The sequence below is a fragment of the Paramormyrops kingsleyae genome, chromosome 4, assembly GCF_048594095.1.
Source record: "Paramormyrops kingsleyae isolate MSU_618 chromosome 4, PKINGS_0.4, whole genome shotgun sequence".
Taxonomy (NCBI): domain Eukaryota; kingdom Metazoa; phylum Chordata; class Actinopteri; order Osteoglossiformes; family Mormyridae; genus Paramormyrops; species Paramormyrops kingsleyae.
In genome coordinates, this window is record NC_132800.1 from 21,119,502 (window position 1) to 21,146,193 (window position 26,692).

Below are 26,692 nucleotides of genomic sequence, written 5' to 3' on the forward strand. Positions count from 1 at the left end.
TATTTTTCTTTTATATTATGTGCAGCAGGTGGCTGTTACACGTAAAACAGCTGTGGCGATGCAAACGTAACGGTATAAAATGAGACGGATCAATATTTTCCATATATTGATAATCATAACACACAGCGGGTCTTTTTCAAAATAATTCCCCGAAGGAAAGACCGCATGGAGTTTATCGTGCTTATCGAACATAACCTATAAAGTGGTTTATTTAAAATAGGCCTACTAAATTGCAAATATATTTTAACATATTAGTATTCAGGACACACAATAATTTGACAGTTATTTAGACATGCTTCGCTGGGTTGCTGTGCACACAGAACTGCCAGTAACCGAAAGAAACCTGACATGTTAAATGCGCGAACGAGGCTTCCCACCTGTCCGTAAGACTAACTGGATAATCAGTTAATGAAAATATATGGATGTATGTTTTAGCCTGGGTCAGTTACAATAGAGAGGAAACTTTTTAATCTGTAGAAATATCCTGGGTGACAGCAGCAAATAATTTACTGGAGAAACTCCACCGAAGGTTCCAGATTCTCCAATTTAACTTCCTAGTTGCATTACCGCAAATGAAATAGCATTAAAATATGAGAAAACCACACGACCAATTACGGCAAATGCCTGGTCATGTATCACAAACATTATATCACAATATATTAACCAGAATAAACAGCCAATCATTTAAATGCACAAGCAGTAGCCCGGCTGTCACCGGCCACGAGGACTCCGTCAGACTGCCCCTCCCCGCCCGCACGCAGCCTCGTGCCTTCCCGGCGGCTCCACGCGCAGTGCCTGCACCCCACTTTCCGTTTGCACTGTGGAAGTATCCAAAAAGGAGGATTAGATGTAAATTTACGTTAACCTCTCCCACTTCTTTCTGTTTTGCTAATATTTCGTAAGGAGGTAGGGCAAGCTTTGGCTTCCGGTGGGGAAATTAATTTTCTGAAGTGGGGCTGATTAGCCTACATACTATAGTAGGGGTGTCAACTCCAGTCCTGGGGGGCCGGAGCCCTGCACAGTTTTTGGTTCACCCTCATTTAACACACCTGATTCAACTCCTTGTGCTAATTATCACACAGCTCTTGAGCTGAATCATTTGAGGTACAACAGGGAATGAACTAAGCTACACAGGGCTCCGGCCCCACAGGACTGGAGTTCGACACCCCTGTACTATAGCAGCTCCATGATGCCAGATTAGCATATCAGCACTTGCATTTGATTAGCTGTCATCCTGTGAAGGTCGGACCCGCTGACCTGCTTGGCCTGTCACTTCACAGCGTCAATTGGCCGTCCGCCGATGCTTTGCAGAAGCTTGGGCGTGTGCGGGTTCCTCCCGTTAACTGGCATCTGTAAATTGCCCATAATGGCTGACTTTGAGTGTGCCCAGTGATGGACTGGTGTCCTGTCCAAGGTGCACCGCGACTGCGCCTTGTGCCCTATGATATAGGTCCCAAATACTCGGCTCAACCCTACATGGGATAAGCAGTCGTAAGTTGAATTGATATCTAACTGTTACATAAGCTCTATTTTTAGAATACAAAGCACAGTGCTTTCATATGACTGACTGTCACCTGTCAGTAGGTATCATGCTATTTTGTCTAACAGTAGCCTGAATGGATTTTAACCAGTGACCTCAGACCATGAATCCGCCGCAGGAATGTCAGAACTTAGACACCTTACAGTGTATTACTCATGTCAATTAAGGTTTCATGTAACAGTCATGATCTCGATGCATCAATAAGTTAGAAGATTTGTTCAATTCTTTGGATTGGGATACCTTCCACTTTTCTGATAGTGACTGAAAGAATTGAAAGTTTTCTTCAATGTTTTGTGCTACTTCAATAGAATGTACTTTGTCACCATCTTCCCTCCCTTGCATTAAATCAGATGGCCACACTGACATTGGGGTGGTATGAAAGGAGATGGCTTTCAGGTCCTGCCGGCTATATGGCAGATCTTGTTGGATGGCTGGCAGGAAATGCTGGCTCTCTGTGACACCACAAGGTCACCCTTCCATGCAGTGTTGCTGTCGGTCATGGAGACCTCCGTCAAGCCTCAACCAAACTACTGTCACCCCAACCGATTTCAGAAGGCAAGATATAGCCAGCAAAACTGACCAAAATAAGCATCTCCTATAGTTTGAGAAGGAGCATGTAGCAGGGTTTGGGGTTGTTAGGAAATTCGTCTTGGAACTGAAATGTTGCACTGAAGTTCTGATTCCGGCATTAAATCAAAACTCCAGATTCTAGAATCTGTAGACACTTAAGCTGCCTCACAGAGAATATTTAGCTAATTATGTGAGTGATCGCTTGGGATAAAAGTGTGAGGTGAGTGAATAGGAAAGCTGGCTGGTGGAATCACTCTTCCATGCACCTTCATGCTGGACCTTGAGCCGGAGAGCTACTCATGGAATGACGAAAGAGCGGCTCTTTGTAGGCCAAGGTGTGGCTGAGTGAGACTGACATGCAGACAATCATATCCAGCCTTATTTAACGGCGTGAGTGAAAAGCGTCCGTGACTTACATTGATGCTTAAACATTCATCATTGCAGTCTTTTTATTGTAAAATTAAGTAACTGGAAACGGCAAAAAAAAGAAGAAAAAAAACACTAAACCCCCCCCAAAACAAACCAGATCTTTTGTACGTCGACTGACAGTTTTTTCAATTAGTAGCTTAATTTTGCTCAAACCACAGGAAACTATCCCTCAGAATTTTATTACTTGTTAATTAGAATCAAAGCCACTTCCATCAGTACTATAGAAGCACCCTGCTTCATGTCTCTGCTGCCACTGGCCTTGCAAGCGTCACTAAGACATTATTATTGCTGCCATTAAAGCGGCTTTTTGTGGCCGCAGGAGTGTCTGGTCCTCTTTTACTGACCCGCATTCTGTTCTTCTTATGTGACTGACGTCAGACCCACCTGTTCCCACGGTAACAGAACAAATTGGTCGGTGGTTACTCTCTTCCATGAACTTTGACCTCAGAGAAAGGCACCCCCATTCCACGTGTCTTGTGGTGATTGTAGTCTGAATCTCACCTCTGACTCCCCCTTCCCGAGAGCCCGCGGGAGGCTCTGGCCGATGAATTTCGGAGCAGAGAGGAGGGGATGTAGAGGGATCAGGATAGAAGTGTTTAATAGTTGAGCTGAAGCCTTGAAGCAGCTCAAAGGGAGCAGAAGAACTTTCTGGAACCGGTGAGTTTATGCTGCAGTCCAGTGAAGCAGCCACGCGAGGCTCTAACCTGCGTCGGAGGGCACGGTGACCTTTGAACTGTTGCTCCTGTGAGATGATACACTGCTTCCCTGTCTGAGAAGGAGGGGGGTCGTGTGCTGCACTTTCCCAGGTCAGCACTGGAATAGCGTGTGCTTGATGGCTTACAGGACGCACAGGAAACAGTTAGATGTTCCAGGGCAATTAGACGTCCTTCTAGACTTTGTACGTTAACCTTACACTGATCAGAGGTCAGTGTTATGGCAGAATAATTGTCATCATAAATTATAGGCGGGGTATAGGACACACAATTATCATCTATGAAGAAGCCTCATTTGTGTCCTCAACTTCACTTCAGACACACGTTATTTCATCCATCCATCCTCCTCTTTCTATCTAAATCTATCAATCTATCATGGTTGTGGAGCATCTGGAGCTCATCCCAGGCACCACAGGGCAGGAGTTATTCCATGGTGCAGCTACCATTTTCATAAAAAAAATACACAGCTTATGATTTTACAAGCCACCCACAGCTGTACATTACTCCGCAGAACCAGGACGTAAGAACAGGGTCAGTATCAGGCCTCGCGTGGTTCTCCTGTCCCACGCAGGTGCACCAGGTCTGCAGCGCTAAGCAGACTCACTCTTCAGCTCTGAAGACTTCCAGATTTTTGTGGCGCGAAGAACAGTCAAGAACTTTCTAGGAATTTGGACCTAACACACATACTTAAAAAAAAAAAAGATGTTTAGGACAAAGAATTACCAGTGAAAGAAATTAAATTAGTACAAAAGCTATAACACACGTTAAGAGGCTTTCTTGAAAAAGTCTTGAGGATTAAAATATGTTAGAGAAACGTTCTACAGTGGGTAAATATCACGCATGCTCACATGCAGATTTGAGAACCTGTGTAACTTTACCATCCGCTCACCTGCCCTGAGCCATAATTCCCAGCAATTCCCAGTAAGTCACACTTTCTGCCTGCAGTAATACTTTTCACCACTTGGACCATTGTGTTCCCACAATGTTGCTTTAAAAATACACAACATACTGTTAGAATGAACCAAATTCTCCTGTCCAAGATAAGGGGCCAACTGCTCATTGTGTGTCTTTAAAGAAAATCGTCTTCCTCTGCATGGTGTCACAAGCCGCTGAACGTCGCCAATCGTAATGGAAAACTTCACTCAGCTTTTTAAAATGCAACACACTCACGGAATCGAAAGCCAAACCCGTCATCCAGCGTGACAAGCAAACGGTAATCCGGAAAAACTGCCCAGTCACTGATTCTGAACTGGGTTTAATAAACCTTAATAGTAAAATGGACACCATTAATCTTGGCATGAGGAGAACCATTACATTCAGATATTCATTTAACTCAATAAGAGAATATGTAATCCATTTTTCTTCGGGATTAGATGATGACTTCATCCCACACATTCTGAATAGCGCAATGCAATGAAAGATTGAATGATCAAAATGAAAAAGCAGAGGACCAATTTGTTAAATGAAACTTTCCTCGCGTGAATCTTGGTTCAGAAACCTGCAGCCTTAGCCGTAATCTTTATGTCCGGCATTAAGTTTTTTTTTAAAGTTATACAGGCAAAGAATAAACCAAAATAGTGACTGAACTGTGGTCATAAACATTAGCATTTATCTTTCCGCTCATTCATCCATACACCCATCCATCTATCCACCCATCCATACATTTTTCAAAACACTTATCCACAGCATGTTTGCGGTAATTATCATTTATAAGGAGAAAAACACTATATTGGATAAACAGCTTTGGGAAATAGATGGATGGGTGGGTTAGTGGATTTCTTGCCCTGTGTCAGACTGGCAACCTGTGCAGAATACTCCCCAGCCTTGAACCCCTTCCAGACCCCCCTGCAACCCACTACTAGATGATCAACTGGAAAACCGATGGATGGATGGGTGGGTGGATGTTTTTTGCAAAGGCAAACCTGTAGAAGCAGGTGTAGCTCAAAGAGTTACAGGACGCTGGAGGGGTCAGTTTAAACGTCAACCCTACCGAGGAAGAGGTGTTCAACAACGCTGTACATAGCGCGAGACCCTTGACACCAGGCCACAGGAAGGAGCAGCTGGCTTTCCTGAATAGTTGTTTGACAGCTTTATACTGTGATGACTACTTTATTCCTCAACCTTCACATCTGCTCCAGAAAGGACCATTAGAGCCTTCAAAGCCCAGTTCCCAATAAAACAATTCCCCGTCTGCCCCTTAGTATTCCAGAACCTTGAGTGTCCCAAAGTGTCATCAAGGGAGAAAAATGCCAATACTTGCAATTAACACACTTCAAGTGGGATGAACTCGAACACTTTACGATGTTTTTTTTTTAAATTATCCTGAGCAGTTACATTGAGTCCATGCGGCGAAAATGCATTACACATCACGAATAAACATGTCTTGTAGCCTTGGGAATAATAGTGAATCTTTCTGGTGTTGAATTCTTATCTTTTTTTGGAGGGCTGTGTGAATATGGTCTGTAGCAACATATCCCTCGTGCAGAAAACACAGATATGCTCATGTTCTCAGACCATGAAGCGTGTGGAGAAGGAACTAGCCGTGTGTCCAAAATGGTTGCAGATTTTGGAGGATGATTGATGCATGCAGTCAAGTAGCTTCAGTTTGTGGTTAGATTACAAGGGGTGAGAAAACTGGCATTGGGAAGCTGCCTCTCTCAGATACACCAGCTTTAAAGAACAACTTAGTCCTATAGCCATGAGTTCTTTAAACAAACTACAAGGTTTTTACAATCAAAAGCACTGATAACGTTCCAACCTGTATACACAACAGAATAAAACGTCTAGCGTGGTTGTAACTGCACTACAATTACTTGCCGTTCCTGTTCTCATGAAAGAAGGTCTTAAATAGTTTTGTTTGAGCTAAAATCGACAGGGTCCGGATTTTGTAGATGCGTCTAAAGTGGCCGTCGTCGGACGTTGGTAATCGGCGACGCTCGGCTCCGGGTGTTAGATGTACGTATCTTTCAATCGGAGCTCCTCTCTGCAATCACGGCGGCATTGTTAGAGTCGTGTTGTGGAAAAGGTCTCTGTCAGGGAGTATGATGAATCACCTGGGCCTGATCCAAGATCCAATCGGCTTTTCCATCCACACAAAAAAACAAAGAAAAATCCTCGCCGCTTCTTTGATGTCCAATGCTTTTCAGCGCAACGCTGCGTTTTAAAACTTCTCTGCACGAATCTCGCAAAGCAAACATCTTGCGGAGGGAGCCGCTCACGGCCGGCGGAGGTGATGACGGCCGAGTGCAGCCCTGTTTTGTTTGGGGCTTAAGGAAAACAGAAAGGGCCACCGCTGGACCCTGGGCTCCGCTAAGTGGCAGGGGGGCTCCTGGCTGTCACTAAAGGCTGGCCGTGCCCTCGGAGACGTGCTCTTTGTGCTCCGAGGCGCCCAAATGGGCTTTAGCTACATAGTCATCCCTTTAACGAGAGAGCAGAGGAATGACAAAAATAACCTGTCGGAAAAGCTGTAGCCCGTGTAGACCCCGCCAGAAAACAGGCTCAAATTGGCGCGGTTTGTACGTACGGAAAAAAAAAGTGAAATGCACAATATTTCATAGTTTAATGTTTATGTGGTGCTGTCGATATTTATTTTTACTAACCGTGTGATTCATTCTTTGTATTATTACTGGTTTCACCAGAATTCAGAACAATTTAACATTACATACAATTAATTTATTGGTGATTACTGCCGATTGTCTTAAAGTTCGGCTTAAAAGGTACAAAGATGTACATTTTGTACCATTATCATTTACCCGATGTAGCCTATAAGTGTTCATTCTTTGTTCCATTGACACTAGTTTTGTTATGTACCCAACAAACTTAAACTTAACAGAAGTCCGTGATCCAGTATAAATAAATATAGGTTCGTCTGTCCGTCTCCTAACCCCTTATCCGGAGTGGGGTGGCGGGGGCCTGGATAATATCCCAGGCAGCACAGGGCAAGAGGCAGGTATAGCTACTATACACTATTTAAAATGTTCGCCGTTTGTAATTCATTTGTGTTTAAAGTACCACTGACAGTCAAGGTGCCGCCTGCTACAGACAGAGGATGTAACTGCAGTTTAGAAAACTGTTTTAAAGTTGTCTCGCATCTTCATTACCGGATGAGGTGGTAAATTACGTATAAACGTAATGATAATAAATTTGACGCAAATTCATACGCACGTGCCGTAATATTTTGTGTTCGGCAGGATTCATTTAGTCGTTTCCACACAGTAAAACGATGGCCAGGTGACAGCATCTGTCGTGTAAAGTGACTTTTAAAGTGAGTTTATTTTGATCGGACCTGTCAGTTTTGCTGTTGCACCCTCCCACTCGTCGCTAACCAAGACTAAACAGCTATCCTGAGTGACAGGACGTGATCATCCAGCCCCTATTTACTTCAGAGCATTTTTCGGCCGGTACTTAGTCCCTCTACAAGATGAGGCTTTTGACATAAATCGTTACTGCCAAAAGCCCCAAGTGATGCCTGTAATTTGGAAATTATGCTCTTTATTTCATGGTCGTAAAATTAACCCATGAAAGAGCATGATTGCAGTGCCTAGTGATTAACTGCACTCGGGGCACGTACGGAGGCGTCCGTCCAAAATGCGCAAGGACACTGAAATCAAGAAAACATGGCACAAGAATTCTAGTACATTTTATGTAAAGCCTTCATTGTGAGATTTATGGGGACATATTCATGAAATTGGAATAGGTTGGAATAAAAAATATTTCCCATGCATAAAAATACGGTTAAATACAAAATATGCCACATGTAATTTGAGTATTGCATGAACGTCAGCCGTTTTGGTACAAAGAACTGATAACAATCCAGCCTCCAATAGAGTGAATGGTTTTTACAGGACGTACATCTACTGTGAGAAAAGGCAACAGACCATCCAATCAATATGAAAAAGAGCACTGCTCTAGACGTCAAATGCCATGACTTATCGCTAAAATTAACTGGTGGTTTACTGGTGTTCCTGTAATCTCACTCCTGCTGATTACAGCTAGTAGATGTCCGGATAGTTATAGTTCTTCTCAGAGTGAGCTGTGGCCTACAGCTTAATACCTTTCAGGAGATGCAGTCTTCATTAAGGTTTTCATTTCGGTCAGTACAATGTGCAGACCTGGTGGTATTATTCTGAAAAGTGACCTCTTTCTGGAATGTGTCTGTGTCTCGGTGTCTGTGGGGGCGGTCAGCGCTGGTAGCGGCCCTCTGCTGCCCCCCCGAGATCCGACTTTGCGTTCAGCCTTGTCAGGACCTGCGGGGTGTGTCTGAATATAGACAGGGGGGGGGGGTTTTTAGGTCACCCCCCTCCTCACAGCTCACATCTCCAGAAAGGCTCGCTCCGTGATGTTAATCTGGTGCTTCTCTCTGAATAAAGTGCATCGACAGACACTCTGATCCAAATGGCCATTTCTACATTTCTATCGCCCTTTTAAATTGTCAGATGTTTCTGAAGGGATTCAACCGAATACTTTAACTCTTTGTTATAACAGTAGGATCCTTCCCAGAACTTGAAGCTGCCTTTGGGGTTTATGTTTCTGTCCGTCTCTCCTTCATCCATCTCTCTATGTATCTCTCCATCCATCGAAGGGAGTAGATTTGAGTATGAATGGTAGGAACATGTACCGATATTGTGGGAGTACTGTATGTGTTTAGGGGTTTGGGGCTGATTTGATCTTTACCAATGCTGAAACCAAACCTACGCCCATCCATCCATTCATCCATCACCACAGATCCAGTACAGGGTTCCAATGAGCCAGAAATGTATCCCGCTTTCACTACGAGCAATTCAGAGACTCCTGTTCACCTAACTATGTTTTTGAACCTCAGAAAGAAAATGGTACAAACATGGAGAGAAATTCCTGACACCACATACAAAGAGCAGGGCTGAGAATCAACCCCCCACCCTTTGAGGTGTGAGGCAACCGGGTTGCACTCCTGCACCTTTTAGAAAGGCCCCCTACGGGGGGCGTACACCTCGAATCAGCGGCAATTATGGACGATGTATAGCCATAATCAGCGCTAATAATGGCATATGTTGTTAAAATCAGCAGTAATTACAGGAGATGTATAGTTAACATCAGCAGTAATCACAGGAGTTGTCTGGAAAATGAGAGCTAATCAGACGTCTTTGAGCCCGACTGTAAATGCGTTAAAGACGTGGCTCTTCAGCGCCCAGCGGCTCAGAGGTGAGGCCTTCCTCTCTGCGGCGATCCCCATTGGCTGATACAATGTGATAATGGCATCTGGTGGATATTCCACAAATCTTCCCCATCAGCCTACAGTTTCTAGCCTGGGGGCTCTTCACAATGAAGCCTCACTAACTTAACGACTTAATATAGCATTAAGTGCCACTTTGTAAAAAGAAAGAAAAAAAACTGAGGTATTGGCTAAAACCATTTGGCAGCATTGTAGACTGTCTACCAAGAAAAGCTTAATTAATCATTTAAACTCAGTTTAGTCTCCTTTTCCCTCCATCCGCTACTGAATCAGCAAATTAAGCCGAGTTAGAGTAGCTTTCCTGTATGCCAAGATGAATTGTAAGTGATATGTCTTGGGCCCACTGATGTTGGCATGGATGTGAAAGTAAAGTCCCTTAAACTTCTTAAAAGGGAGTTAATGGTGACCTGCGGTGATCACGTGACAACATTTAACCAATTAAATTAGACTGCTGAGGTAGAGAGAAAAATGCATTTTCTGTTCCATATATAAGTATAATGGAATGAAACTGTGCTGTTTCTTTTGGAAAGCACTATATTAAGTATAGCCTCAGTCTTATATATCACAGACCAATGCCAAGAAAATTTTTTATTTTCTTTTATTGAAAGACTGAACTGTGCAGCAAAGATAACGGTCAGTAATTGGGAATGAATCCAAAGTGTTTAATTTTACCACAATGGGTTTTGAGAGGAGACAAATCCTCGGAAACTGTCCATTCATATTTATCCAGAAAACGATGATGTGATGTGATATCTGATGTCTGTAAGTGAGCGAGTAGGTGAAGGTGCCGCGATCACACTGAGAGTCACACGTTAGTGCTGTCAGACACGGTGAGATGAACAACCGACGCTGAATCCTCTTGCTAGACGTGGTCTATTTGCACTGACTTGTACTAATTTATCGCCAGCAGTGGAAGATGATGCTGCTAAATCTGACCATCGCAGTCATAATGGGCTCCTGAGAAAGGCCCCTAACCCCCATTTGCTCCACGGGGGGCTGCACACTGGCTGACCCAGTGCTGTGACCCTCAAGCGGTCTCACTTTTATATGCATCTGTGTGTTTCGTGGAGAGAAAGATGGGATATGCTGAAACTCAATTTCCCCATCTGAGTGTAGGTATCTCCTATTCTATTCTATTCTATTGTAATGAATCTTTTGGCTGGAGAGGTACATGGTATTTGGGAGCAGTAGTTGCAGAACCTGAGTGGTATGAAAACAGGGCCCAAAAGGTGGGACCATCCAGACCCTGCATCACGCATAAATAGGCCTGTGTAAACTGCTACGTCAGCCGTTCAGTCTGTCACCATCTACGGCTTCTGTGCTCGGGTGTCCCACTCTGGATGAAGAATCCACAGCAACAAACGAGCGTCTAACATGGCCTGGATCAGAGTAGCGATCAGGCTCAGGCGACATTTAAGGCCTTTTAAGCTGCTAAATCTATTACACCTGCGACACGTGGGGGGGGGGAGCTGCCCTCGGAATTGGGGGCCAGTTACCTAGCCCTGGTTACACCTTTAGTCTTGTAGGTAGGGTAAAGGCTATACTTAACATTAGGGACTGAGATTACTTATTTTTTCAAATCATCATCTAAAGAGTGATCATATTTGAAAGCCGCCACATGTGTGACTCACTCAGTGAAACACCGTGTTAAGATGCTCATGGTCCACCTGCAAAGCCTGGCTTTGGGATGAGTTCCTCTAACGTTTCTCAGAATAAAGCGAGCTTTCCTCCATCTCTGCTGCTCTCTAGTGTCGGACAGACACGGAAATACAGTTTCCAGTAAAATGCTTTAATTCTCCAATAAAATATAAAGCCAGTAATTAATGACTAACAGTTATTAATAATAGTAAAAATACTAGTGTTTCCTTTGATGATTTTTGTTGCTTTATTGCTTCATCAGACGCCCTTTTTGTGCTGAGTAATACAGAGCCGTTTTCTACCCTCTTTCGGCTGATTTATGACTTTAACCTTCTGTCTGGCCCTAGAATCCTAGTAAAAGCAATGAAACACCTCTCTGGCATACCGACACCCTGCGTCCTCAGACTGCTGGAGCCTCGCTCGTCATATCACTCCGCCAGTTTGCCGGAAGGACCCGCAGCCTCGCTCGTCATATCACTCCGCCAGTTTGCCGGAAGGACCCGCAGCCTCGCTCGTCATATCACTCCGGCAGTTTGCCGGAAGGACCCGCAGCCTCGCTCGTCATATCACTCCGGCAGTTTGCCGGAAGGACCCGCAGGCTCGCTCTTCATATCACTCCGCCAGTTTGCCGGAAGGACCCGCAGCCTCGCTCTTCATATCACTCCGCCAGTTTGCCGGAAGGACCCGCAGCCTCGCTCGTCATATCACTCCGGCAGGTTGCCCGGAAGGACCCGCAGCCTCGCTCGTCATATCACTCCGCCAGTTTGCCGGAAGGACCCGCAGCCTCGCTCTTCATATCACTCCGCCAGTTTGCCGGAAGGACCCGCAGCCTCGCTCGTCATATCACTCCGCCGGTTTGCCGGAAGGACCCGCAGCCTCGCTCGTCATATCACTCCGCCGGTTTGCCGGAAGGACCCGCAGCCTCGCTCGTCATATCACTCCGCCGGTTTGCCGGAAGGACCCGCAGCCTCGCTCGTCATATCACTCCGCCGGTTTGCCGGAAGGACCCGCAGCCTCGCTCGTCATATCACTCCGCCGGTTTGCCGGAAGGACCCGCAGCCTCGCTCGTCATATCACTCCGCCGGTTTGCCGGAAGGACCCGCAGCCTCGCTCGTCATATCACTCCGCCGGTTTGCCGGAAGGACCCGCAGCCTCGCTCGTCATATCACTCCGCCGGTTTGCCGGAAGGACCCGCAGCCTAGCTCGTCATATCACTCCGCCGGTTTTCTGGAAGGACCCGCAGCCTCGCTCTTCATATCACTCCGCCGGTTTGCCGGGATTGTTTAAAATCGCCACCCCCTCACCTCTGTTAATTAGCAAGGACGCACGCCCGTGCTCACCCGCCTCCCCTGATGCATCTGCCATAATGCATTATCGTATCTATGAAAAATAATATGACCGTTAATCACACTACTAGCCATCAGGCACAGCAAGAGATGTTTTGACTTTCACACTGTTCACTCTCCTTGTCTCTCTTTTATAAACTGTTAAAGTCCCACATGGCTCTGTGTGTGGGGGATTGGCATCTTCTCCCCTTGGGTTCATCCCATAGTCTCAATAACGGACTGTGAGTGCCTTCCCTCTGATGCACTGGCATCTTGCCCACCTTGTGCCCCAGGATAGCGCTTATGGAAAAGGATGGATGTTTTTCACAGCCTCTGACATCAGTCATTACATTTGTAGAGTCCATTGTGTGTATAGATAGCACTACAGAAGACATTACTTCCATTCATAAACTCCATGAAGGTCCAGAATGGGTCTCCATTGACATTCCCATGAAAATCATCCCTATTTGAGATAATTTGTTTTAACTAGACCGGCTTCAGTGAATGAATTTCTGTAATGTCCAGATACTTCCCTACATCAGGCTTGGTTAATCGGGTTTAATGAAGAGCATGATACTTCAGTAGTTCCATCCTCTTCCTCACACTAGAGTCCTGTACGGGCCTGAAATTAAAGGCCGAACCCAGCCCGCACCCGAGACCCTGAGACGGAACTCGACCCGGCCCGAATGGTACTAGCAGATCTTAAACCTGAACCTGAAATTGTGGAAATATTACTCATAATTGTAAACTGTGAGATTTGCAAGCTTTTGCTGTATTTCTTCCATTGCAGGTTGGATACTTGCTACGTAGCTGGCAGGCGGGAAGGGGGAGGGGGTGATTATTAGGGGTGGTATGGAAAGTGCAAATGAGCAAATGACCTCGCAAGTGCAGAAAGGGATTTGCACATAAAAAAAATCATGCATTAAAAAACGAACCTGAGCCCCGAAGTTGAAAATAAAAGACCCAGCGGCACCCGGCCCAAAAGCTGACACTCTGTCAGGACCTGGGGGGGTCGGGTCGGGTCACAGAACCCCACACATCTGTGGAGAACTGGCTGGAGATTTGCTGGACAAGTGGGTGGCATACAATATTATAACATATTATGTATAACCCAACAGCCCCCCCCCACACACACTGATTTCTCAATTAGGATACATATACAAACAGTGTATGTTTGACAGGTAAAATCCAATGTCATCCCAAATTTGTTGTGAGACAAAGTGTTCTTGATGTATAGTGTGTGTGTGTGTGTGTGTGTGTGTGTGTGTGTGTGTGTGTGTGTGTGTGCTGGTATGAGTGAAATCCCAGGAAGCCCTTAGCCCTGCAGGGATGAGTATCATCAGTTATTCCTCCACAAAGCATGGGACTGTCTGTCCTACTTGTGGGGACATCATTTCGGCTTTGAGGGACATTGCAAGACCCCCAAGAAAAAAAAAATACAATATTGCGAGCTGCCTACCGGCCCCAACACACAACCAGGCTTCACTTACATTATTCACCAGGGCAATAGTTCGGCGCAGTGTTTCCCAATCCGGTCCTCCATGACCCACAGACCATCCAGATTTTTGCTCCCTCCCAGTACCCTACTGCGAACTAGGAGGGAGCAAAAACATGGGCTGTCTGTGCATCCCCGATGACTGGGTTGGGAAACACTGGTTTAGTGTCCTTGTGGGCCTGGTTGGCTAATTTAGATCTAGGTCAACAAACGCTATCTTACTCATTTTAAAACAGGTCAGGTCTGTCCCCTGGAAGGCATTCCACTAGTCAGAAACGAGGTACCTGCAAACGGATCCATGCAAAAACACCTTGTGGGGAGGCTTTGATGTTAAATAACATGAAAAGGAGAGCATGATTCCCAGAACAGCAACATCATGGTGGACTTCACAAGCTACCTGTATCAGTCCTTTTCTCAGAGTTATAATATGTACACAGATGTGGAGATGTTTAACAACTTGGCAAATGCCAGATCAATATGCATCCTGGTTGATGCAAGAAATGGCCTCAGTTGGTTATGAGGAACTAGAATGTTCTATGTTCAGGGCAGGAGGGCACTCTGGATGGATGCCAGTCTATCACAGGGCACAGGGCAGGAGGGCACGCTGGACGGATGCCAGTCCATCACAGGGCACAGGGCAGGAGGGCACTCTGGACAGATACCAGTCTATCACAGGGCAGGAGGGCACTCTGGACGGATGCCAGTCTATCACAGGGCAGGAGGGCACTCTGGATGGATGCCAGTCTGTCACAGGGCAGGAGGGCACTCTGGATGGATGCCAGTCCGTCACAGGGCAGGAGGGCACTCTGGATGGATGCCAGTCTGTCACAGGGCACAGGGCAGGAGGGCACTCTGGATGGCTGCCAGTCTGTCACAGGGAAGGAGGGAACTCTGGATGGATGCCAGTCCGTCACAGGGCACAGGGCAGGAGGGCACTCTGGATGGATGCCAGTCTGTCACGGGGCAGGAGGGAACTCTGGATGGATGCCAGTCCGTCACAGGGCAGGAGGGCACTCTGGATGGATGCCAGTCTGTCACAGGGCAGGAGGGCACTCTGGATGGATGCCAGTCTGTCACAGGGCAGGAGGGAACTCTGGATAGATGCCAGTCTGTCACAGGGCAGGAGGGAACTCTGGATGGATGCCAGTCTGTCACAGGGCACAGGGCAGGAGGGCACTCTGGATGGATGCCTGTCTATCACAGGGCACAGGGCAGGAGGGAACTCTGGATGGATGCCAGTCTGTCACAGGGCAGTAGGGCACTCTGGATGGATGCCAGTCCGTCACAGGGCACAGGGCAGGAGGGCACTATGGACGGATGCCAGTCCATCACAGGGCAGGAGGGCACTCTGGATGGATGCCAGTCTATCACAGGGCAGGAGGGCACTCTGGATGGATGCCAGTCCATCACAGGGCACAGGGCAGGAGGGCACTATGGACGGATGCCAGTCCATCACAGGGCAGGAGGGCACTCTGGATGGATGCCAGTCTGTCACAGGGCAGGAGGGCACTCTGGATGGATGCCAGTCCGTCACAGGGCAGGAGGGCACTCTGGATGGATGCCAGTCTATCACAGGGCACAGGGCAGGAGGGCACTCTGGTTGGATGCCAGTCCGTCACAGGGCACAGGGCAGGAGGGCACTCTGGATGGATGCCAGTCCGTCACAGGGCAGGAGGGCACTCTGGATGGATGCCAGTCCGTCACAGGGCAGGAGGGCACTCTGGATGGATGCCAGTCCGTCACAGGGCAGGAGGGCACTCTGGATGGATGCCAGTACGTCACAGGGCAGGAGGGCACTCTGGATGGATGCCAGTCTATCACAGGACACACTGGATGGATGCCAGTCTATCACAGGACACACTGGATGGATGCCAGCCTATCACAGGACACACTGGATGGATGCCAGTCTATCACAGGACACAGGGCAGGAGGGCACTCTGGATGGATGCCAGTCCCTCACAGGACACTCTGGATGGATGCCAGTCTATCACAGGACACACTGGATGGATGCCAGTCTATCACAGGACACAGGGCAGGAGGGCACTCTGGATGGATGCCAGTCCCTCACAGGACACTCTGGATGGGTGCCAGTCCCTCACAGGACACTCTGGATGGATGCCAGTCCCTCACAGGACACTCTGGATGGATGCCAGTCCCTCACAGGACACTCTGGATGGATACTAGTCCCTCACAGGACACTCTGGATGGATACCAGTCCCTCACAGGACACTCTGGATGGATGCCAGTCCATCACAGGACACTCTGGATGGGTGCCAGTCCCTCACAGGACACTCTGGATGGATGCCAGTCCCTCACAGGACACTCTGGATGGATGCCAGTCCCTCACAGGACACTCTGGATGGGTGCCAGTCCCTCACAGGACACTCTAGATGGATACCAGTCCCTCACAGGACACTCTGGATGGATGCCAGTCCCTCACAGGACACTCTGGATGGATGCCAGTCCCTCACAGGACACTCTGGATGGATGCCAGTCCCTCACAGGACACTCTGGTTGGATGGAGTGATTCTTCACCAGCTGGATTAGTGAGGAAATGCATCTGAAAAGCTGCCAGAAAACACGAAGGGTGATGATGTCAGACTAACCTCCACAACACAGCAAACATCTTCATTCTGATCATATATAGCAGGTTCATATCAACACCTTCCAGCCTTAGAGGTAACTGGGGTCATTATTCTCCCAGGGACGAGACATTTTCCCTAATTTATTTTTTTATATCCCATCCTAGTTTATTAATAGATTTGTTAGATGACAGCAGCAGGTAGATTCAATGTCTTCATAGTGCAGGTTATGTACCTAAGGGTAGCCTGGCATTCTGGTCGGCTTGTGTGATCTTGTTTATTATTCAGCCAATTAGGCATCAGCCAATTAGGCGTCAGCCAATTAGGCGTCAGCCAATTAGGCGTCAGCCAATCAGAAAGGGCACAAGCAGATTGGTTCATTGTCGGAACTCTGAACCTATTAATAAACTGCAAATATGCCACAGAGTTTTTGTTACTGTTAAGGGTAAAGCTGAATCAGGACGGGGCAATTCAGTAAGAACATATCTGGTGTTTTGGGTTCTAAATGTAAAGACCGACATATCAAGGCGGGTACCAAAAATGATATAGAAACATAAACACACACAGTCATACATAAAGAACATAGCCAATGAAATAACGCAGCATTATCTATGGAATATACACATAATGCCAACTGAATAGAGGTTGATGAAAGAGAAAAGTATTTAAAGGCAAGCTTTTCTAAATGAGGGTTTCCTAACCCGACCAAAGTGGTTTCCCGTGGGGAAATGATGTCGTGGATGACTCCCAGAGTCTCTCCGAGTAAACCGCCATTTTGGAACCACACATAGCCTAACTCTGCCGCTGAACATTATTACAAAGGTCAACAGGATTCTTTTTCAAATGGAGGTAAAATAGTTTTGCAATCCATTTGAAATTATTAGTGCCGCTCTTTGAATGATAGTGATGCGACATGTCCTAGATTCTGTGTACCAGACAGAGCTTAAGGTGTTTATTCAAGAATTTTCAGTTCTTTTTATTTTTTTACCCAGGTAGTTGTGTCTGTATGCAGGAGGTATTGGAGGTATTGTGCTATTGATGTATGGGATTCTGTACATATTTCAGCTGGAATCTGTACCAAAGAATTAAAGACATACACCGATTTGCGTTTCAGATGGATCTCCGACTGGTCAATGTTTACGTGACGAATATTTATGTGACTTAGTGTCCCCTGGCCTGAGGTGACCTGCCCTCAGCCTCATCTGGAGTGACAGGTAGAATGATGCAGCGTGGAGACAACAGGAGCAGAAAGACAAAAAAATCATTAGAACCTGAGTTCGGCAGATCATCGCCATGGCAACCCCCCATCCCGGACCTCAGACTGGGATTTAGGAGCATTTCCACAAGGTAAACGAAAATATCCCGTGTGGAGGAGGGTAATAAGAAAGGCAGACAAAATCAATATGTCTGTCCGGGATTAATGAAGACGCCCTCTGATGGACAGCTCCTGTCCGACCCGACGGCACGCAGCGTGACTGGGAAAGGTGGAAGAGTAGAGGATGCCGGCTGAGTTGAGGATTCTGGGTAGAATAACTGCCTTTCTGTACATTTGTTTCACAAAGTGCTTCGTCGAGAAAGGCAGCCAAATGTTTCTAGTTACATTAAAAATCAAAGAATCCCAAATAGCAGTAAGGATATCTTAATGAATTTTTTTTTTAATTGCTGCGAGAATTGCATAACACTTTTGGTGCTGCTAAGTCTTTAAAAACCTCTTAAAAACTTTCTAATATCATGTTATCCATCCATCCATCTAACTGCTTGCTGTTATTGGGGTCACATCATTGGGTGAGTCCTTCAAACCTGCATGTCTTCTGTTAAGATGTATTTGCATTGCAGTTGCGCTGTGGTAATATTTAAGTTCTGCTTTGCAATACCGACAGATTTTTAACGTGAAATGCTTCCACACAAGTGATGCTTTTGCTCTTTATTTGGAACCTTATCCTGTGTGTGGGGTGTTCCTTCCGCCACACTGCTCACAAATCAAAAAAGCTAATTTCGATTGATGAATTAAAATCGAGTTTGAGTAATCGCGAAAGCTCTACACAACATTACGACGTGTTTGATTATATAGCTACCAGACACAAACGTTTCATTGAGGATGAGATCATGTGGTGCTCCTGTGCATTTATATGTTGATGAAACGTTGCTGTGACCTCCGAGCTTTGCTGGATCGGGCATTTTCTTTGTGGGCCGATGAATATGTTGCCATCAGCCCTCCCCTCCCTCTCTGCCATTTGGCAAAATGTGTCGCTTGGTAAAATCTACCGTGGGGACGTGGCGGACCTCAGAATCCAGGGCCGATTTTTAATCCCCGCCCAACCTCGTCTCCGAGGATGCCAGGCACACTGTGGGATGTGTGTAAACTCCATGTCCACATCACATGTGCTTTCCTTTCCGCCAATCAGGTGGAGTCCTTCCAAAAAAAGATGTCCAGTCATCTTCGGGTCAAAGGTCACCGTGCCTCTGTGTGTAGCGCTACAGTGAGCAGACTGATGGGAATGTGTCAGAAAGGTCACAGAACACTTCCAGGTTTTCCAGGGCTGCTAAATGGGAACGTTTGTGTATGAGCCAAACTTTTGGGGTGATTTATTCAGCTGGGTATTGTGGCTAAATTATAAATTGAGTGAGCCAAGGCTGCGATAGCTGTTGTTTTTTATCCTCTCTAATTCTGTACCAGAGAGAGGGTGAGAATTCTTCTGGTTGGGATGGCAGACAAAACCAGGGAAGTTAGGGTAACTTCATCTCTATTGAGTCCCTGTAAACCTGAGGTTAAACAGTAGCATGTGGAAATGCAAAAAAAAAAATCAAGGAGAAAGAGAAATATTGGCTGAATTTGAGTTCAGGGTATAGTTGGGTAACAAACGAGCTTGGATAGGTCAGAACAGAGGCTAATTAAAGTTAGTTATGAACTGGAAACAGGTGGCGAATCAGCATTAGAAAAACAGTCACCTGACTCCCTGCTGAAACAACCACACCACCTTCCTCAAAAAAATGTATAAAATTTCACTTAAAAACCACAGGAGCTGGGAAATATTAAAAACAGTACAGAAAGTCTGACTTAAAAAAGTCAGACTGTCACTCTAGGTACACTCAGCTGTCTCTTAATCATGAGGAAACCAATTATTGTCAAAAAAATAGGTTGGGAAAGGTGGGGTAACGCTATTTCCAGCCACCATGGGCCCTGAAGGCTCCCTCCAGGAAGCGTAAGAGAAGAGTTAGCTTTGGCTACTAACAGCAATATCCTGAGACCTTTGGAGGAGTCTTTCCTTAGCTGTGAAACCTGAGCCGCAAAGTATATTTTTCACTGCTGTGAAACACGTTACGAAGGTTAAACTCTTCCTTCTGCGTGAAGAGGTATGGAAAGGCTTCCATCTCCTGACCAGCTCCGTGGGGAGATTCTCAAACCATGCCGATTATATTTGCCGCTATATGCAATCGGGAATTTATTTATTTATTTTATTTTATTTTTTACTTTTTTATTTTATAAATGGACGCTCCTTTGTGTTTCAGCGCGTGCACTGCCAGGCCCTGCCGTGGTCGTCCATCAACACCGAACTGACAGGTCACATGACCCGGCTGCCCCGGCCATGCGAAGCACGTCTGACCGCTGGTCTGTGTCGAGTCTTGTCACGGTTTCATGTTGCGGGTTGGCGGGGCTTGTAAAAACACACTGAAACCACCGAAGGAAAACAAAGTCTACGGCAAGGAACCCCCAACCCCCCCACCCCCCTTAGCAAACGATGGGACGAGCGGTTTTTCTCCAGACTGACAGCTCTACTCAGCCGATTCGGTGATGTAACACCGCAGGCTAACAAAGGCCGTGCAAGTCTTTACTCTTCAACTGGTCACACAAGCGTGACCGACACAAACAGGCACGGCCTAACATTGGCTTCGGACCCGCTGAAGAGGAACAATGCGAGGAATGTGGAGACTAATATTTGTACCTGACCTCCAAGAAATCATTTATGATGGAGTTTGCTAGAGAAAATACAGTGTCAAAGCCTAACTGAACCAGATTAGGCAGATTGCCCTGTTTACCCTATTTAGGCTTTTTAACATACATAATGAAAAGTCCTGTCGTAGTGCCAATATTCTGACAGCTGCGTCTACAAACTGATTCCAGTTTCCTGTTCCAATTCATGGCACATTTTTTCAAATAACAATTCAGTGACAATTACTGTTGATTCCGTTTTCTCAAAGATCCAAAGGGATCCAGGCCAGATGACACCCTTTAAATACACCCTCTGCTGTGTTTGCCTGTGTCATGTGGGATTTTGGTTGCAGCCGATCTAATTCCATCCATCCATTTTCTGTAGCCGTTCATCCTATTCAACGTCACGGGGGGGGGGGGGTCCGGAGCCAATCCCAGAGGCTGTGGGTGCGACTCACACATCATTCACACCTACGAATGATCTGTTAACTCCAATTAACCTCAGCATGTTTTTGGGCTGTGGGGGGGGGGGGGAACCGGGGCACCTGGACAAAACAGGGAAAACATGCAGGCTCCACACACAGAACCATGGCAGAGACTCAAACCCTGATCCCAGAGGTGTGAAACAACAATGCTGACCACTGCACCAGCCCCAGTTAGACTAGCTTAAGGCTCTAAACTGCTCCTGTTCTTTGTGTGTGTACTGTGACGACCTGGCGTCACTTCAAAAGCAACTACATCCTGTTTTGACCATGCAGTGGCATTTACCGCCACTCAAACCATGCATTTCTGGGGGTTATCTAAAGGTTGGGCCCCCTATTGGCCACTGACAGTCACTACACTTAATATTAATTAAACAAGTTCTATATTTTGGAGGCGCTGAAGCAACATGTCCTGTTAACTAGCCAGCTGGCCCCGAAATGAGTTTTTTTGGAATGGGGTCGTAGAAACACCAAAGCCACCCCTACTTGTGACATAAGCAGTTAGAAGGTAGATAGATTTAACTACAGCTTTGATGGAGGACTTTAACTTTATAACTGCATATAGCGCATCTGTTTCAATCTGTATTATATTCAAAGTTCCATCTTAAAAATTTTATTTTTATTTTTTGTTTCATATCCCTTGTAACTGTATTCTTGCGTATTCCTTCCTGAATCATTCTAAGAGTTGCACAGTCAAAAGGGCGGCACAGGATGCATTTCACTGCATGTTGTGCCCGTACAACTATGCATGTGACAAATAAAGAACCTCGAACCTTAACACAGTCTATTGCAGTCCTAACAGAGCAGTCGATGGTTGAGCACAGTGAAATATAAGGTGAGGTCATGGCAAAAGTTGGCTCCATCAAACTAACATTATCAAACTTGGTGTTATTAATTATTGATGTCCGTATGCTGATGACCTGCCCGATCCAGTTCGAAACACACCGAGCTGGGCTGGACCGGCCCAAACCTCACAGACTGCTGTGTCTGCTCGCTCGCTCCCGAAGGCCGAGAGTCCAATGGTCCTGAAAATGTGAAGAAAAACAGGCTGCACCCATTCACCTTTGATGTCAGGCATTGCCGGTTCTTTCCGCCTCCACAGGGCACGTCCCGCCTGCCTCCTGAGAGATACGCTGCACGTGGGTCGTTCTTTACATTATTTTCTCTGAACCGTACTGATCTGTAAGTGCTTTTGGCAACAGTGGTATGGATCCCGTAAGTCTGAACAGAAAGTGATGACGACCTCTTTGCTCAAGCTAGCAGTTTGAACTTTAACACACCGGAAGCTATGAAATCAATGTTATTTATCCAAAGAACGTTTGATTAGTTTTTCATCTATAAGATGCATATTTTACTGGATACATTCAATTTAAGCACTGAGCTCTAGAATACAGTCTGAAAAATCAGGAAAATGTAAGGTTTCAGGCAAATTCCAACAAATAACTACCTTGTCTTTGTAAGATCAGAGAAACACAGGTCAAGAATTACAAATACTGTATAATGTTTTGGAAGTAGTTGAAATCAATGCATGTTTACAGGGGCACGCTACATCGCATCAGTTCATTTGGCCGATTTGTCTCGCACAAGACGAAAGTAGGTCACAGTGATTTATAATGCAGTGACTGAACCTTTCACAGTTAAGATGTTGTACATCATTTAGATGACCAATTTGTTGCCTACTCTGCGATAGATCATCCTGTTTTTCAGGAAGAGAGAGATGACTCCCCAATGATCTATCAGTGTACTCTCACTGTATTGTCCTGAACTCGTTTTCACACCATCCTAATCTAAGAAGCAAAAATGTGTGTCTGATAAAAATCTTGGACAAACTGAAGAATGCACCTAACGGGATGGAGATAATAGCAAAATCTATGAAAATCTTAGAAAACTGCACTCTAAATATTCATGAGCATTAATTAGGAACGCCATTTAAGAACATGGGGGAAGATGGTCAACACACCTCCCAACAGATCCTCCAAAATGAAGCCCACCCAAGACCTGTCTATCTTTAGGTTTCCCATTCACAACCAATGAAGTAATGAAGCAAGTAATTCATTACTTGTGCCTCAGGAATCTTACACCTCCGAGTATTTTTCAGTGTCCTTCAGATTACCATAGCTACTAACCTCATGTCAATTCTTTTTATGGTAACATTTTACTCGAGGGGGCACAGATAATATTGTATTATACTATTACTTATGTATTAATAAACCACAAACTAAGTCTTAGTTACATACTGATCTCATGTTAATTCATCATTAATGAATCGTGATGCATGTTTTTTCTCAAGCAGTTACTATATTTGTTACTATATCTGTTAATTCTGTAAACCTGAAGGAACTACTGAAGGAATAAGCCATGAATAGCACAAGTTAAATACTGATCTCATATTTGTTCATTAATGAATGGTGATACATCTTTCATCCCAAAAAATTACCATATTTGTTACTATATTTGTGAACTCTGTAAACCTCTGTTAGCTACTAACGGAACTACTAAGGAACTATTAAAGGAACAAGCAATAAATACAACTGAAATACAAACGCTCCTCTATTTACGAAATTTCAACTTACGAACTTTCAGACATACGAACGAAGAGGACTGTAAGTCTAAATTCTGTTCCTTGGGCTCCCGTTTCCTGTCCGCAACATCAAATTTTTTTTCTGCACGCCAATTCCACCTAGTACGACTCCTGGCCGCTACTCCCGCCGCGCAGCAGCGTAGCGTGCGTACTCCCAGCATCCTAGTTCTTAGTACTTGCGTACACCCTTAAAATGATGCTAAATAACGACTTACGAACGTTTCAGAACATATCTCATTCGTAAGCAGAGGAGCGTCTGTACTAATCTCATATTTGTTCTTTATTAATGAATCATGATGCATCTTTTATCTCAAGCAGCAACTATATTTAAGTGTTACCCTTTTTCCAGACATCAGGATACTGTTGTACATTATAAATGTTTTTTAATTTGTTTTCTGAAGGCTTTTTCACTGCAATTAGGATATAATTGCACTACAAATACATTTACTACAGACTGATGTTGAATATTCTGTAATCGATATATCCATTAATCTTCCAACCCCTTATTCGGTACCTGTGAGCCTGGAGCCTATCCCAGAAGGCATAGCGTACAAGATGGGGTGCTAAGAGAACCCGACAGCACTTACACTAGGAAAAGAGACCCGTGGTCCTAAGAGAATCTGACAGCACTCACACTAAGAAAAGAGAGCTGCGGTGGTAAGAGAATCTGACAGCACTTACACTAAGAAAAGAGAGCTGCGGTGCTAAGAGAATCTGACAGCACTCACACTAAGAAAAGAGAGCTGCGGTGGTAAGAGAATCTGACAGCACTTACACTAAGAAAAGAGAGCTGCGGTGCTAAGAGAATCTGACAGCACTTACACTAAGAAAAGAGAGCTGCGGTGCTAAGAGAATCTGACAGCACTTACACTAAGAAAAGAGAGCCATGGTCCTAAGAGAATCTGACAGCACTCACACTAAGAAAAGAGAGCTGCGGTGGTAAGAGAATCTGACAGCACTTACACTAAGAAAAGAGAGCTGCGGTGGTAAGAGAATCTGACAGCACTCACACTAAGAAAAGAGAGCTGCGGTGGTAAGAGAATCTGACAGCACTTACACTAAGAAAAGAGAGCTGCGGTGCTAAGAGAATCTGACAGCACTTACACTAAGAAAAGAGAGCCATGGTCCTAAGAGAATCTGACAGCACTCACACTAAGAAAAGAGAGCTGCGATGGTAAGAGAATCTGACAGCACTCACACTAAGAAAAGAGAGCTGCGGTGGTAAGAGAATCTGACAGCACTTACACTAAGAAAAGAGAGCTGCGGTGCTAAGAGAATCTGACAGCACTCACACTAAGAAAAGAGAGCTGCGGTGGTAAGAGAATCTGACAGCACTCACACTAAGAAAAGAGAGCTGCGGTGGTAAGAGAATCTGACAGCACTCACACTAAGAAAAGAGAGCTGCGGTGGTAAGAGAATCTGACAGCACTCACACTAAGAAAAGAGAGCTGCGATGGTAAGAGAATCTGACAGCACTCACACTAAGAAAAGAGAGCTGCGGTGGTAAGAGAATCTGACAGCACTCACACTAAGAAAAGAGAGCTGCGATGGTAAGAGAATCTGACAGCACTCACACTAAGAAAAGAGAGCTGCGGTGGTAAGAGAATCTGACAGCACTTACACTAAGAAAAGAGAGCTGCGGTGGTAAGAGAATCTGACAGCACTTACACTAAGAAAAGAGAGCTGTGGTCCTAAGAGAATCCGACAGCACTTACACTAGGAAAAGAGAGCCGTGGTCCTAAGAGAATCCGACAGCACTTACACTAGGAAAAGAGAGCCATGGTCCTAAGAGAATCTGACAGCACTTATAATAGGCTACACAGTTATTCGATGGCAGATGTCATTGACGTGGGTCAGCCACGTGACACTATGCTCCGAGGATGAACCACAAAAACCATCACGTGAAATGCTGCTCCCACAAGGAATTGTGGGATACTGTTATCTCAGAAAGGAAGATCCAGCATACCCTGTGCTATAGGAGATAAGATAGGATCCACTGAAGCACCTTAGCATTTTAGGGAATTCTAACAGCTCTTATGATGACTGCCACTTAGATACTTCCAGGTCATTTTACTCAGTCAAGACTATTCGCCAGCATCCCAGGACTAGCAATTGGAAGATGGGTGGGCGAATAACATATTGTGACACACCTGGCTGTAAATCCGAGGGGTGGGGGTGGCAGGTAGATCAGACCCCCTTTTATTAAAAGGAAATGAGAGTTCCCTCATATGTGTCACTCTTTTTTATATATAACAACTCATAAAATCTTGTTGAATAATCAGAGGCAGGGGCAGTTCTGGGGGCTGGGGCAGTGCCCCAGTGACAACATGCCCCCCCGCAAAAAAAAAAAAAAAGTATGCTACTTGGATCTGAAATAAACGTATTACTATTATTATTCACAATTATATATGTGGGCTAAAATGTTGTGCGTTGGGAACAGACTGTATAAATAACTTATTTGCTTCTTAATGCTGACAATCTAGTGTAATACTTGAAGGACATTAAGGTCAAATCCATCTGGCCCACCTAAGATAACAACCGTCACCAGTCTTCCCCCGCACCCCCCAAGTTGAAATGGTCTAGAACCACCCCCCCCCCAGTGACTGGAGCGTCTGACCTCCAAGCAGCTCACGCTGTCCAAAGTCTGGAAGATGCTTCCCAGGGTGATCAGGTCCACTTGTTTGTGTTGCCCCGATCTGGATATAAAATACAATAAAAATATAAATATATAACGACCAATTGGGCTGCTGGCCCAGCGACAGTCGTAATCATTCTATTTCCGAGGCTGTTTTCAGCGGTCTTTGAATTCCGTTTACGCTCGATACCTGAGCGCTTTGTGGTATTTGTGTTTTTATGCAAACTTCAAAAACTTAAGTGGTTAGTAAAAGTAAGCTTTTATTCTGGCGCGATCACGGACTGTTTGTTCGCTTTCACCATTTTCCATTTTTAATTTCTTTCCTTCGCATGAGTCGCTGCGCGTTGCATTTTCTGTATATGATTTCAGTCAAGTAAAGGCAAAGTCGTCCGTCGAAACAGACAACTCCGAAAGAGGAAATGGCAAATAAGATGGTTTTAAATAATCATACTGCTGGAAACCAATTGCTCAGCCAGCTCCTCCCTACACCGATTGCAAATGAAAGCGCCGACGGCACCGCGGGGCTGAACGCCAGCGCCTCCCGCAAAAGATTAATCACA

General features: G+C 45.5%; 2 protein-coding genes across 3 annotated transcripts in view; both read left to right on the forward strand.

The window, feature by feature from the left end:
• The window catches only part of rbm33b (RNA binding motif protein 33b), a 54,784-nt gene extending 34,586 nt beyond the window's left edge, over positions 1-20,198 (forward strand). The window contains exons 19-20 of one of the 2 annotated variants that reach the window (XR_011989964.1): positions 17,618-17,850; positions 20,014-20,198. The gene's annotated coding sequence lies outside the window, so the exon portion shown is untranslated. Of the gene's footprint in view, positions 1-11,448; positions 11,669-17,617; positions 17,851-20,013 lie in introns of those variants that run through there. The other variant, XR_002837341.2, reaches the window with a different exon arrangement.
• The window catches only part of ube3c (ubiquitin protein ligase E3C), a 97,878-nt gene that overhangs the window by 5,727 nt on the left and 65,459 nt on the right, over positions 1-26,692 (forward strand). The gene's annotated exons all lie outside the window — the stretch shown is intronic.